Raw genomic sequence first — 13,843 nt, 5'->3', positions numbered from 1 at the left:
TCAAAATATCTTTTAGTTTTTGAGATATTAATTTTTAAACATAAGGCATTTTCTCATTTTTCGAAATAAACACTTATTTTCAAAAAATCATAATTAATTAGAACTTCAATAAATCATTATGAAATTCTTAGCATTTGTTATACAAATTATGAGCTTTCATATAAAACACACGGCTTTTCAAAATATCTTTTAATTTTTGAGATATTAATTTTTAAGCATAATATGGCATTTTCTCATTTTTCGAAATAAACACTTATTTTCAAAAAATCATAATAAATTGGAATTTGAATAAATCATTATGAAATTCTCAGCATTTGTTATACAAATTATGAGCTTTCCAATGAAAGACACGGCTTTTCAAAATATCTTTTAGTTTTTGAGATATTAATTTTTAAACATACTAAGGCATTATCTCATTTTTCGAAATAAACACTTATTTTGAAAAAATCATAATAAATTGAAACTTCAATAAATCATTATGAAATTCTCAGCATTTGTTATACAAATTATGAGCTTTCCAATGAAAGACACGGCTTTTCAAAATATCTTTTAGTTTTTGAGATATTAATTCTTAAACAAAACGCGTTTTCTCGTTTTTCGAGGCCGACAACTATTTTCGCTCATCTTCAAAAAATCATAATTAATTAGAACTTCAATAAATCATTATGAAATTCTTAGCATTTGTTATACAAATTATGAGCTTTCATATAAAACACACGGCTTTTCAAAATATCTTTTAATTTTTGAGATATTAATTTTTAAACATAATATGGCATTTTCTCATTTTTCGAAATAAACACTTATTTTCAAAAAATCATAATAAATTGGAACTTCAATAAATCATTATGAAATTCTCAGCATTTGTTATACAAATTATGAGCTTTCCTATGAAAGACACGGCTTTTCAAAATATCTTTTAATTTTTGAGATATTAATTTTTAAACATAATATGGCATTTTCTCATTTTTCGAAATGAACACTTATTTTCAAAAAATCATAATAAATTGGACTTTGAATAAATCATTATGAAATTGTGAGCATTTGTTATACAAATTATGAGCTTTCCAATGAAAGACACGGCTTTTCAAAATATCTTTTAGTTTTTGAGATATTAATTCTTAAACAAAACGCGTTTTCTCGTTTTTCGAGGCAGACAACTATTTTCGCTCATCTTCAAAAAATCATAATTAATTAGAACTTCAATAAATCATTATGAAATTCTTAGCATTTGTTATACAAATTATGAGCTTTCATATAAAACACACGGCTTTTCAAAATATCTTTTAATTTTTGAGATATTAATTTTTAAACATAATATGGCATTTTCTCATTTTTCGAAATAAACACTTATTTTCAAAAAATCATAATAAATTGGAACTTCAATAAATCATTATGAAATTCTCAGCATTTGTTATACAAATTATGAGCTTTCCTATGAAAGACACGGCTTTTCAAAATATCTTTTAATTTTTGAGATATTAATTTTTAAACATAATATGGCATTTTCTCATTTTTCGAAATGAACACTTATTTTCAAAAAATCATAATAAATTGGACTTTGAATAAATCATTATGAAATTGTGAGCATTTGTTATACAAATTATGAGCTTTCCAATGAAAGACACGGCTTTTCAAAATATCTTTTAGTTTTTGAGATATTAATTCTTAAACAAAACGTGTTTTCTCGTTTTTCGAGGCAGACAACTATTTTCGCTCATCTTCAAAAAATCATAATTAATTAGAACTTCAATAAATCATTATGAAATTCTTAGCATTTGTTATACAAATTATGAGCTTTCATATAAAACACACGGCTTTTCAAAATATCTTTTAATTTTTGAGATATTAATTTTTAAACATAATATGGCATTTTCTCATTTTTCGAAATAAACACTTATTTTCAAAAAATCATAATAAATTGGAACTTCAATAAATCATTATGAAATTCTCAGCATTTGTTATACAAATTATGAGCTTTCCTATGAAAGACACGGCTTTTCAAAATATCTTTTAATTTTTGAGATATTAATTTTTAAACATAATATGGCATTTTCTCATTTTTCGAAATGAACACTTATTTTCAAAAAATCATAATAAATTGGACTTTGAATAAATCATTATGAAATTGTGAGCATTTGTTATACAAATTATGAGCTTTCCAATGAAAGACACGGCTTTTCAAAATATCTTTTAGTTTTTGAGATATTAATTCTTAAACAAAACGTGTTTTCTCGTTTTTCGAGGCAGACAACTATTTTCGCTCATCTTCAAAAAATCATAATTAATTAGAACTTCAATAAATCATTATGAAATTCTTAGCATTTGTTATACAAATTATGAGCTTTCATATAAAACACACGGCTTTTCAAAATATCTTTTAATTTTTGAGATATTAATTTTTAAACATAATATGGCATTTTCTCATTTTTCGAAATAAACACTTATTTTCAAAAAATCATAATAAATTGGAACTTCAATAAATCATTATGAAATTCTCAGCATTTGTTATACAAATTATGAGCTTTCCTATGAAAGACACGGCTTTTCAAAATATCTTTTAATTTTTGAGATATTAATTTTTAAACATAATATGGCATTTTCTCATTTTTCGAAATGAACACTTATTTTCAAAAAATCATAATAAATTGGACTTTGAATAAATCATTATGAAATTGTGAGCATTTGTTATACAAATTATGAGCTTTCCAATGAAAGACACGGCTTTTCAAAATATCTTTTAGTTTTTGAGATATTAATTCTTAAACAAAACGCGTTTTCTCGTTTTTCGAGGCAGACAACTATTTTCGCTCATCTTCAAAAAATCATAATTAATTAGAACTTCAATAAATCATTATGAAATTCTTAGCATTTGTTATACAAATTATGAGCTTTCATATAAAACACACGGCTTTTCAAAATATCTTTTAATTTTTGAGATATTAATTTTTAAACATAATAAGGCATTTTCTCATTTTTCGAAATAAACACTTATTTTCAAAAAATCATAACAAATTGGAATTTGAATAAATCATTATGAAATTCTCAGCATTTGTTATACAACTTATGAGCTTTCCAATGAAAGACACGGCTTTTCAAAATATCTTTTAGTTTTTGAGATATTAATTCTTAAACAAAACGCGTTTTCTCGTTTTTCGAGGCAGACAAATATTTTCGTTCATCTTCAAAAAATCATAATTAATTAGAACTTCAATAAATCATTATGAAATTCTTAGCATTTGTTATGCAAATTATGAGCTTTCATATAAAAGACACGGCTTTTCAAAATATCTTTTAGTTTTTGAGATATTAATTTTTAAACATAATAAGGCATTTTCTCATTTTTCGAAATAAACACTTATTTTCAAAAAATCATAATAAATTGGAATTTGAATAAATCATTATGAAATTGTCAGCATTTGTTATACAAATTATGAGCTTTCCAATGAAAGACACATCTTTTCAAAATATCTTTTAATTTTTGAGATATTAATTTTTAAGCATAATATGGCATTTTCTCATTTTTCGAAATGAACACTTATTTTCAAAAAATCATAATAAATTGGAACTTCAATAAATCATTATGAAATTCTCAGCATTTGTTATACAAATTATGAGCTTTCATATAAAAGACACGGCTTTTCAAAATATCTTTTAGTTTTTGAGATATTAATTTTTAAACATAATAAGGCATTTTCTCATTTTTCGAAATAAACATTTATTTTCAAAAAATCATAATAAATTGGACTTTGAATAAATCATTATGAAATTCTCAGCATTGGTTATACAAATTATGAGCTTTCCAATGAAAGACACATCTTTTCAAAATATCTTTTAATTTTTGAGATATTAATTTTTAAGCATAATATGGCATTTTCTCATTTTTCGAAATAAACACTTATTTTCAAAAAATCATAATAAATTGGAATTTGAATAAATCATTATGAAATTCTCAGCATTTGTTATACAAATTATGAGCTTTCATATAAAAGACACGGCTTTTCAAAATATCTTTTAGTTTTTGAGATATTAATTTTTAAACATAATAAGGCATTTTCTCATTTTTCGAAATAAACACTTATTTTCAAAAAATCATAATAAATTGGAATTTGAATAAATCATTATGAAATTCTCAGCATTTGTTATACAAATTATGAGCTTTCATATAAAAGACACGGCTTTTCAAAATATCTTTTAATTTTTGAGATATTAATTTTTAAACATAGTATGGCATTTTCTCATTTTTCGAAATGAACACTTATTTTCAAAAAATCATAATAAATGGGACTTTGAATAAATCATTATGAAATTCTCAGCATTTGTTATACAAATTATGAGCTTTCCAATGAAAGACACGGCTTTTCAAAATATCTTTTAGTTTTTGAGATATTAATTCTTAAACAAAACGCGTTTTCTCGTTTTTCGAGGCAGACAACTATTTTCGTTCATCTTCAAAAAATCATAATTAATTAGAACTTCAATAAATCATTATGAAATTTTCAGCATTTGTTATACAAGTTATGAGCTTCAAAATGGAAGACACGGCTTTTCAAAATATCTTTTAATTTTTGAGATATTAATTTTTAAGCATAATATGGCATTTTCTCATTTTTCGAAATGAACACTTATTTTCAAAAAATCATAATAAATTGGAACTTCAATAAATCATTATGAAATTCTCAGCATTTGTTATACAAATTATGAGCTTTCCAATAAAAGACACGGCTTTTCAAAATATCTTTTAATTTTTGAGATATTAATTTTTAAACATAATACGGCATTTCTCATTTTACGAAATAAACACTTATTTTCAAAAAATCATAATAAATTGGAATTTGAATAAATCATTATGAAATTGTCAGCATTTGTTATACAAATTATGAGCTTTCCAATGAAAAACACGACTTTTCAAAATATCTTTTAGTTTTTAAGATATTATTTTTTGTGTAATAAATAAATTCCTACCAATAATCAAATATATTGAGCATTGTGTAATTCGTATAATTATAATTGACTAACATTTTTTAAAATAAGCTCAAACACGTTTAGTATTTACATTACCACATATTGAACAGTGATAATTAAATACCAAATCGACATTATTTCGATTTTAAAGACAACTCGTATGCAATTAACGAGGTTAATTATATTATTTGATTGTGTACCATTTACCGGATGTGATATACAACGTTTTAACGTTTAATTACCAAATTACAAATTCGTTGATATAAAATAAATGATTACTGGAAATAATAAATCTTTAAAGTATACTAAAAAATAAATAATGTGGACGAAAATTTGTTGAAAATATAGGTTTGGTGAATATTTATTTGTGTTTGTAAACTTTGGTGTTGGGAAATGTAAATTCAAAACAATATATCATCCGTAATATCGGATATTCTCATCTAAGGGTGGTGTTCGGTTACCGAACAGTTATTAAAGTTAAATAGCTTCTGCTATTTAATTTGCACCCGATGTTGTACATTTACGATGGTTGTTTTACCAACAAAGAGGAAAATACATTTGGATAACTAACGAAAACATTTCCACAATAATTATTGTTTTCAACCAAAAACCATAAACAATATTCGCGTTTGGGCGAATAATAAAATAATAAATATAAACCCGTATAAGTTTGACAAATAATTTCAATTTGGATATTTACGTTATTTATGGCAAAAAATATTAGTAACGACTATTTCATAATGGATATATTGAAACCGCGGAAACATTAACGTTCCCATTCTGTAATAAATGAACAATAATTTCTCCAACATGAATTAACAATTTTCAAAGTAATAATGAACATATTAATAAATAATTATTAGATGACTTTTATAAATATTATTTAAAAAAAAATTGTATCAACTTTACAAATTTATTGATATTGGAATAATAATTCGCAACGGAATTAAATTATTTTAGTAGTATTGGTAATTATTCGAATAACGCGAGAGTTATTATTGCTTTATTTATTGCGCGGGATTTATTTATTGTTTTCCATAAATCGAATTTATATATTTTTTAATTTTTTTTTAACAACTTTTTTTATTCCCCCTTTCTAGGGGGAGTTTATTTGACCGAAACCGATACCTTTCGATCTTTTTGCGATCAATGAACCCGCCGCCCGTAAGTAACCAAAGCGTACATAAGGGCGTCGGGGCGCGAAAGCAGCACGGAATGAGGGGCGTCTGAGGGGCGCCGCTCTCGAGTCGTACCTGGCGCCGTCCCGTCTGTCCCCCGTTTTAACCCCCTCTATCCCCAACCGAATCGATCGTCTTCCCTACATCCCCTCGCCTAGCTGTTTGCGTCCGAATCCGATTGCCAAAAATAGGTCAGTGGGGTGAAAACTTTTTTTAACTTTTTGGGGGGATACGGGTTTTATATAGATTAATGTAATTTACACAAAATTGATACAGTTTTTGAAGAAAGATTGAATAAAATCTCAATCTAACTTTATGAAGACGGTTTTGTAACAATTTCAACGTTTTTAAAACTGCTTGAACCTCGAGCAATCTATTTAACACACCATAGAACGAAGAATGAATAAAATCACAACTCAGTATTTTCGCCGAATAAATCTCGCGAAAAAACATCAATAAATGCATCAACATGCAAAGTTATTCGGTGTTAATGGGAAAATTTGAATTCTTTCTCTCTCTTAAAAGTGTCTAAATCGGTCAGTTAAAGGACGATGATCGTGTACAAACCACCACATCAATTTGCCCTACATTTTGAACATTAATACATCTCTTGAAACCAGATCAGAACGATTTTCACCACTTAATTTCATTGATTAAGACATCAACAGAGAGATACTAATATACGGGGTGTCTCACGTAACTGGTTCGTTAGAACTTTTTTAGGTTCCATTATTCGTAGAGGTTTAAAATTTTGGTAGCATGGGTTGTTCATTCGGAACTTTCGATCTAAAATATTTTCAAGATGGCCGCCACTTCCGGTCTACCGGAAGTAGACCATAACTTCGCTATTTTAAATGGAATGCTATAGTTTTTATTACACAGTTTAATTGTACGTAAAAAAATAGGTTGACTTTCATAAAAGTTATTGGTACCTAGCGTTTTTTGTTTTCGAGTTATTTTGGTTTTAAACTTTTTTTGGTAAATTTCAACATGCTCTTTAAAACTCCATATCTCAGCCAAAGTTCATTCAAAAAAGATCTACTTAGGCATGATTACTCTTCAGATGTTGTCAAATAGATTGCCATTTGTTGTATCGGAGTATCTTATACAGGATGGTCAAAAATTGAATATATTCAATGGCGAGAAAATCGAATATTTTAAATGGAACGCCCCATATTTTTTTAGGCTATCAGGAAGAGAATTTAATTCTCTACAAATTACCTATACACATTCCCATACCTATTTATTGTAGTTTGCCTCATATTGCGGTATTTATTAAAACATGCATGAAATGCAGGTTTTTTTATTAGAAAGATATGGAATGTTGACAGTTTTTGGTCCATGTTTGTATTATTGTTGCCATTAGTTAAAAGTTAGGTAAACCAACCCAACCCAACCTAACGACCATCACGAGGAAAAATTTCAAAAAATTGATAATGAATCTATTAGTTCTGGATATATCGAGACCAAAAGAAATCGCACATTTCCGGTCACCAGTGATGAAGACAACGAAATAAATAATTTAACGTATTTTATTGCATTTCCAAATTCAATTTAATAACAAATTTATTTATATTTTTATTCAAATCTAATTTTTGTCATTAACTTTTTGTTTTAATAGTTTCATTTATTTGATCTTCTGTTTGTTATTTTTGATCAGTAAAAGCTAGTAAATTAAAAGATTATCAATCGTAGTTAATAGTACAAATAATAATAGAAATAAATTAAACAAAAAACTGTCAAAATGTTATGGCCTTCTAATAAAAATACAAACGGTTTCCTGCATTTTCTGCATGTTTTGATAAATTTACGAATATGAGAGAAACTACAATAAATAAGTATAGGAATGTTTATAGATAAATTGTAGAGAATTATATTCCCTTTCGTGTAGGCTAATAAAATATAGGCCGTTCCATTTAAAATTTTCGACTTTCTCCCCATTAAATATGGAGAAACGGTAATTCAATTTTTGACCACCTGTATAAGATACTCTGATACAATATATGACAATCTATTTGAGAGCATCTGACGGGTAATCGTGCTAATTTAGAGCTTTTTTGAATGAACGTTGGCTGGGATATAGGGTTTTAAAGTGCATGGTGAAATTTGAAAAAAAAAACTTAAAATCAAAATAACTCCAAAACGAAAAACGCTAGGTACCAATAACTTTTATGAAAGTCAACATATTTTTTTACGTACAATTAAACTGTGTAATAAAAACTATAGCATTCCATTTAAAATAGCGAAGTTATGGTCTACATCCGGTAGACTGGAAGTGGCAGCCATCTTGAAAATATTTTAGATCGAAAGTTGCGACTGAACAACCCATACTACCAAAATTTCAAAACTGTACGAATACTAGAACCTAAAAAAGTTCTAACGAACCAGTTACGTGAGACACCCTGTATATATACAGAATTGACACTCCCCAAGGGATTCTAACAAATACACAATCTCCCAAAGTATTTATTTGATGTACCAACTACAAATCTAATTGTGTTTTATTTCGGAGAAGTTTCGATTCGATCCCAATTGACTTGTAATTTATGTTGTCGATATAAAAAGGAGGGGGAACAAATTAGCAAATTCGATCCAGAAAAAGGTGGAGCAAAAACACGAATAACTTCAGCGGGGTATGGCAGATTAAACATAAAATGAATCAGTTGAGCTCATTTTGTTGTTGAAGAAAAGTTAAAAATAAAACAAAATCTTATCTACACTACACCAATCTTAATTGAAGTGATATCTCATCACAAGACGTCTCTAAAACTATGGTTAATGAAGATGAAAAGGAAAATGTTCGGTTACGTCCCGATTGATTTTTTGGAATAGATATTGCGAGAATCGAAGAACAAACAAGTACGTTAAAGTGTCTTAAAATGATGATCCCAATATCATAAGTAACAATCACCATCAATTTCATGTGGGAAGGCTTTGTTGATGATCAGAGATATCTTTATCCTGTTAATTAACGATTGAGTACTGGTTTATATGCCCGAAACAGAAATACATTAAATGCAATTGCCGAAAAGAAGTAATTACCGCGTGATGTCATCTTGATAGGTGGCATGTTACTCTCTGCTCCTTTTCATCAATACGTTGCTAACCATCAATTGCTATGTGTCTTCAATGAAACTGTGAGTTCCACCCAAGAGCATCCACAAATTCAATTTTAATGTATATTGGGTTGGGTTGGGTTGATTTCACGTTCCGTTTGATTTGAAAAACAATTTTGTGATCCTATAACATTTAAAAAATTGTTGTTATGGCATACAAACTCTATTAGAATGATATTTATAACTTATCTAGTTTGTACAGAAGTCTTCCGTCCTATATAGATACAACTACATAGCTGCAACTTTCTAAATCTTCTCCTTTCAGCATGTGTTGCTAAACATGAGTTGTTATGCATTTTCAATCAAATTGAGAGGATTCCACCACGTGGCAGTGTATAGAAGTTTGCATATCAACGAATACTGAAATCTATCGTCTTTAGAAGTGTGGAACAGTTGGCAAAATTGATTAACTTAACATTTTATTTATTAATTTTTCTCATACAGGGTGTCACACAAAAAACGTCCGAAGCTGTAACTCTGTCATTTACATTCCGATTTTCATGAGCGGGTTATCAAATGAAATGGTTTCATGAATACTATGATTCATGCTACAAATAAATTTTTTCCAAGGCCGTCTTCAATTTTAAGCGATTATTAACTTTTGCTTTTCAAATTGCTCTATATATTTTTCTTTACGTCATTGGATAGAGATTGTTTTTCTGAATCCACAGATGTACAATACATCCATTTTGAATATAATTTTAGTAGAGAAAAGACACCTGTATACAGGGTGATTTATAACATACGGAGGAGACTAAATGGGTAAGTACTTGAGGTCAAACTGAAGAGTTTGAGAAGAAAATAACATAATAACAATAATAATAATAATCTCTTTATAACATATGTTCAAAGTGCTGTCCTTGCATTTCGACGCACAACTGCGCACGACGATACTCGTGGAAATCGTGGACGTATGTCCTCTGTAGCGGCAGTGATGCGATGTCGTAGTTCGTCGATTGTATTAACCTCGGTGGCATGTACTCTATCCTTCATGAATCCCCATAAAAAAAGTCCAATGGGTTAAGATCGGGACTACGTGATGGCCATGGATTAGGTCCACCTCGACCAATCCATTTTTGCCGAAAAGCATTATCGAGGAAATCTCGTAAATTACGACTAAAATGTGCAGGACAACCGTCGTGCATAAACCACATCTCACGTTGCATAAGCGGAATATCTTCCAAGAGTACTGGCAGATTTTCTTGTAAAAACTGTAAATAAGAAGTTCCATTAAGAGTTCCTGGTAATTCGAAAGGTCCTATTAACGTATTGTTCACAATTCCCGCCCATAGATTCACTCTGAATCGTTGTTGAAAAGAGCCTTGACGAATAACGTGTGGATTTTCGTCCGACCACACATGGGAATTGTGAACATTTAGAACACCATTTCTGGTAAAACAGCATTCATCCGTTACCAGTATACTGTCCGCAAAATCTGCTTCTCTGTTGGTACGATTTAGTAGCCACTCGCAAAATTGCAACCGCAAAGGATAGTCAGCGGGAGTCAGTCCTTGCACTTTTTGAAAATGATAGGGGTGTAAACCGTTACTTTTCAACGTACGCCAAACAAAATTCTGGGATACCTCGAGTTGGTGAGAAATTTGCTTCGATCCGCTTCCACAATTTCTAGAATTTCTTCTTCCACATTCACTCCATGTCTGTTTAGTCTACCGCCACCAAGACCTTTCTTAGGTTGCAAATTTCCTGTCTCTCTTCCCCGCTGGATTAACCGAAGAAAAGTGTTTTCAGAAGGGATCTGTCGATTTGGATATCGTTCTAAATACAGACGTCTTGCGTGTGCAGCGTTTTCTCCAGCAGCTCCATAAATAATAAGCATATCTACGTATTCTTCGTTACTGTACATTACCATTGTATTTTTTGATTAGTAAAAATTTTAATTATGACGTTAAATGACATTGATTATGAAAATTAAATGACATGTCCGTTGCTAGGTAACCAAGTCAACTGGATTGACAGCAATAAAAACATGGTATAGTAGAAACCACGAGAGCTGGCAGTGACAGATCGCTTAGAAATGGTATGAATCAAGATATGGACGTACGACTTAGATTATTTCACCACATACATTTAAATGTAGGTTATGTTAGTAATGGAGGTTATATGTCAAACATTGTCAAAAATATTATTTAATGATTTTCCTTTCAAAGAAAATATTTTCGGCTTGTGAAAACACTGACAGATTCATGACAACGCTCACAAGACGTTTCGATTTGAGGTTATATTTATAGAGTTACATCCCTTAGAATAACAGACGTACTTTTTCGACGTGGCCATTTGAATTGTACAGCAGACATATTAAACTAATGCTATCTCTTTCTAACACACATTACTCTTTAGCGGTTTTTGAACTACGTATGGCATTTGTAAGAGCGGAAAATGATGATTTACTGCCAGCTCTCGTGGCGTCTACTATATCAGCGGTTCTCAAAAAACAAACACCAGTTTTTGAGTGATTTAACAAATTTTTAAATAGCCGTAATATGGCAGATTACAAAGATTTTATTATTGGTGCTGGGCAAATTAATTCAACTTTAATGCTCTATATCTTTGTGATTATTACGTTGTAGTCAAAACATTATTAAGAAAATATCTTCAGTTTGGCCCCTAGTACTTGCTCTTTTAATCTGCTCCGTATGTTATAAATCACCCTGTATACAGGTTGCCACACAAGAACGCCGCTAGCTGTATCTCTGTCATTTACCTTCCAATTTTCATGACCTAGCTATCAAATGAAATGGTTTGATGAATACTATGATTCATGCTACAAATAAACTTTTTCCAACGCCATCTTCAATTTCTAGCTTTATCTAACGCCATCTAGCAATTTCTAGACTATCAACATTTGATTTTCTAATTGCGGTATGTTTTTCTTCACGCTATTGGATAGAGTTTTTTTTTCTGAATCCATTAATGTACAATACATCAACATTAATTGAAATTATAGCATAGAAAAACATTAAAATAGTTTCTAAACATTCTCTTAAAGTCACTTGTGTTATACTGTAGTGTGCCATGGGATAAATGAAAAACCAATCATTTACAACTGCTTGGGCATTGAATATTTTTTTCCATGGCACACTGCAGTATTACAGAAGTGACTAAGACAATGTTCGGAAAATGTTTTAATTGTTTTTCTCTGCTAAAATTACAATTAATGTTAATGTATTGTACATCAATGGGCTCAGAAAACAATTTCTATCCCATAACGTGAAGAAAAACATACCGAGCAATTTGAAAATCAAAAGTTGATAATCGCTTAAAATTGAAGATGGCCTTGAAAAAAATTTATTTGTAGCATGAATCATAGCATTCATCAAACCATTTCATTTGTTGCCTCGTTCATAAAAATCGGAAGGTAAATGACAGAGTTACAGCTTACGGTGTTCTTGTGCGACAACCTGTATATACAGGTGTCTTTTTTCTGCTAAAATTACATTCAAAGTGGATGTATTACACATCAGTGAATTCAGAAAAACAATCTCTATCTAATGACGTGAAGACAAATACAGAGTGTCTCAGCGAGACCGGTCATTAGACGTTTCTGGGGTTCTGGCGAAAATAAAAATTTGAGAATTCAGACTTAAGTATTATCAATTACGATCTCTTCGTCTAAAATATTTTCAGATTTCTTGCACTTCCAGTTATACCGGAAGTCGCCACCAACTTTATTTTTTTAAATGGAATACCCTGTATATTTTTACATATTTGGATTTGTCTGTTTTCAAGGTTTATAAATAACTTTACTTTTTGCAATTTGATTCGGTCGTTCTCGAGTTATTCGAATTTTTCTAGAAAAATCTGCTCCAGCAGACATTTGTTCAAAAAATCAGAAAACACTCAATTTTTGGGATATCAATTTAGGATTGAGAACATGCTTAAGCAACATGATGGAGTATGTTTTGGTGCCGAGAACTACGATCTAGAACGTTTGATCACTTTACTATGGTACGTTAACTTTCCAAAATTTGGAAGTACCATAACTTCATTTTTTTAAATGGCACCTCCCATATTTTATTTTTTAGTCGTCTTCGGTGTCTCATTCTACATCTTTTATATCCCATATGGCCCATACATAATATTAATAGTTTAGGAGATAATTAGGGTTTTTTGAAAAATGCACACATATATGGATATTTAGCCTAGTGTGCCATGAAAAACAAGCCTTCTCAATGAGTTCTTGTCAAAGACTCACTTGTTTACGTCACTTGATGCATGTGAGCTAATAATTATCTGTTATGTCCCTTAATATTAGTACTGAAACGAGTTAAAATCGATAACAATAACGAAAGTAATATTTACACAAATCAAGAAATTCTTAATTTATTTTTTTTGCATGAAAAGCGCGACAAAGTTCGTAGCATGATTCCCAGATCTTCTTTGGCAGCTCGAATTGAAGTGTTGGGACTGGGCTCGAAATAAGCCAAGGTATTCACCTCTTCCGTTGCATTATCTACTACATTTTTTGGTCAGTTTAACACGTGATTAATTCGTCCAAAATGTACAAAATTTGCTTCTATTCCTCTAAATTTACCTTTTGTCATCGGAGATAAATGTGGATAATTTTCA

The sequence above is a fragment of the Onthophagus taurus genome, chromosome 10, assembly GCF_036711975.1.
Source record: "Onthophagus taurus isolate NC chromosome 10, IU_Otau_3.0, whole genome shotgun sequence".
Classification (NCBI taxonomy): domain Eukaryota; kingdom Metazoa; phylum Arthropoda; class Insecta; order Coleoptera; family Scarabaeidae; genus Onthophagus; species Onthophagus taurus.
The sequence above is the reverse complement of the archived record's forward strand: the minus strand, read 5'-3'. Positions refer to the sequence as shown.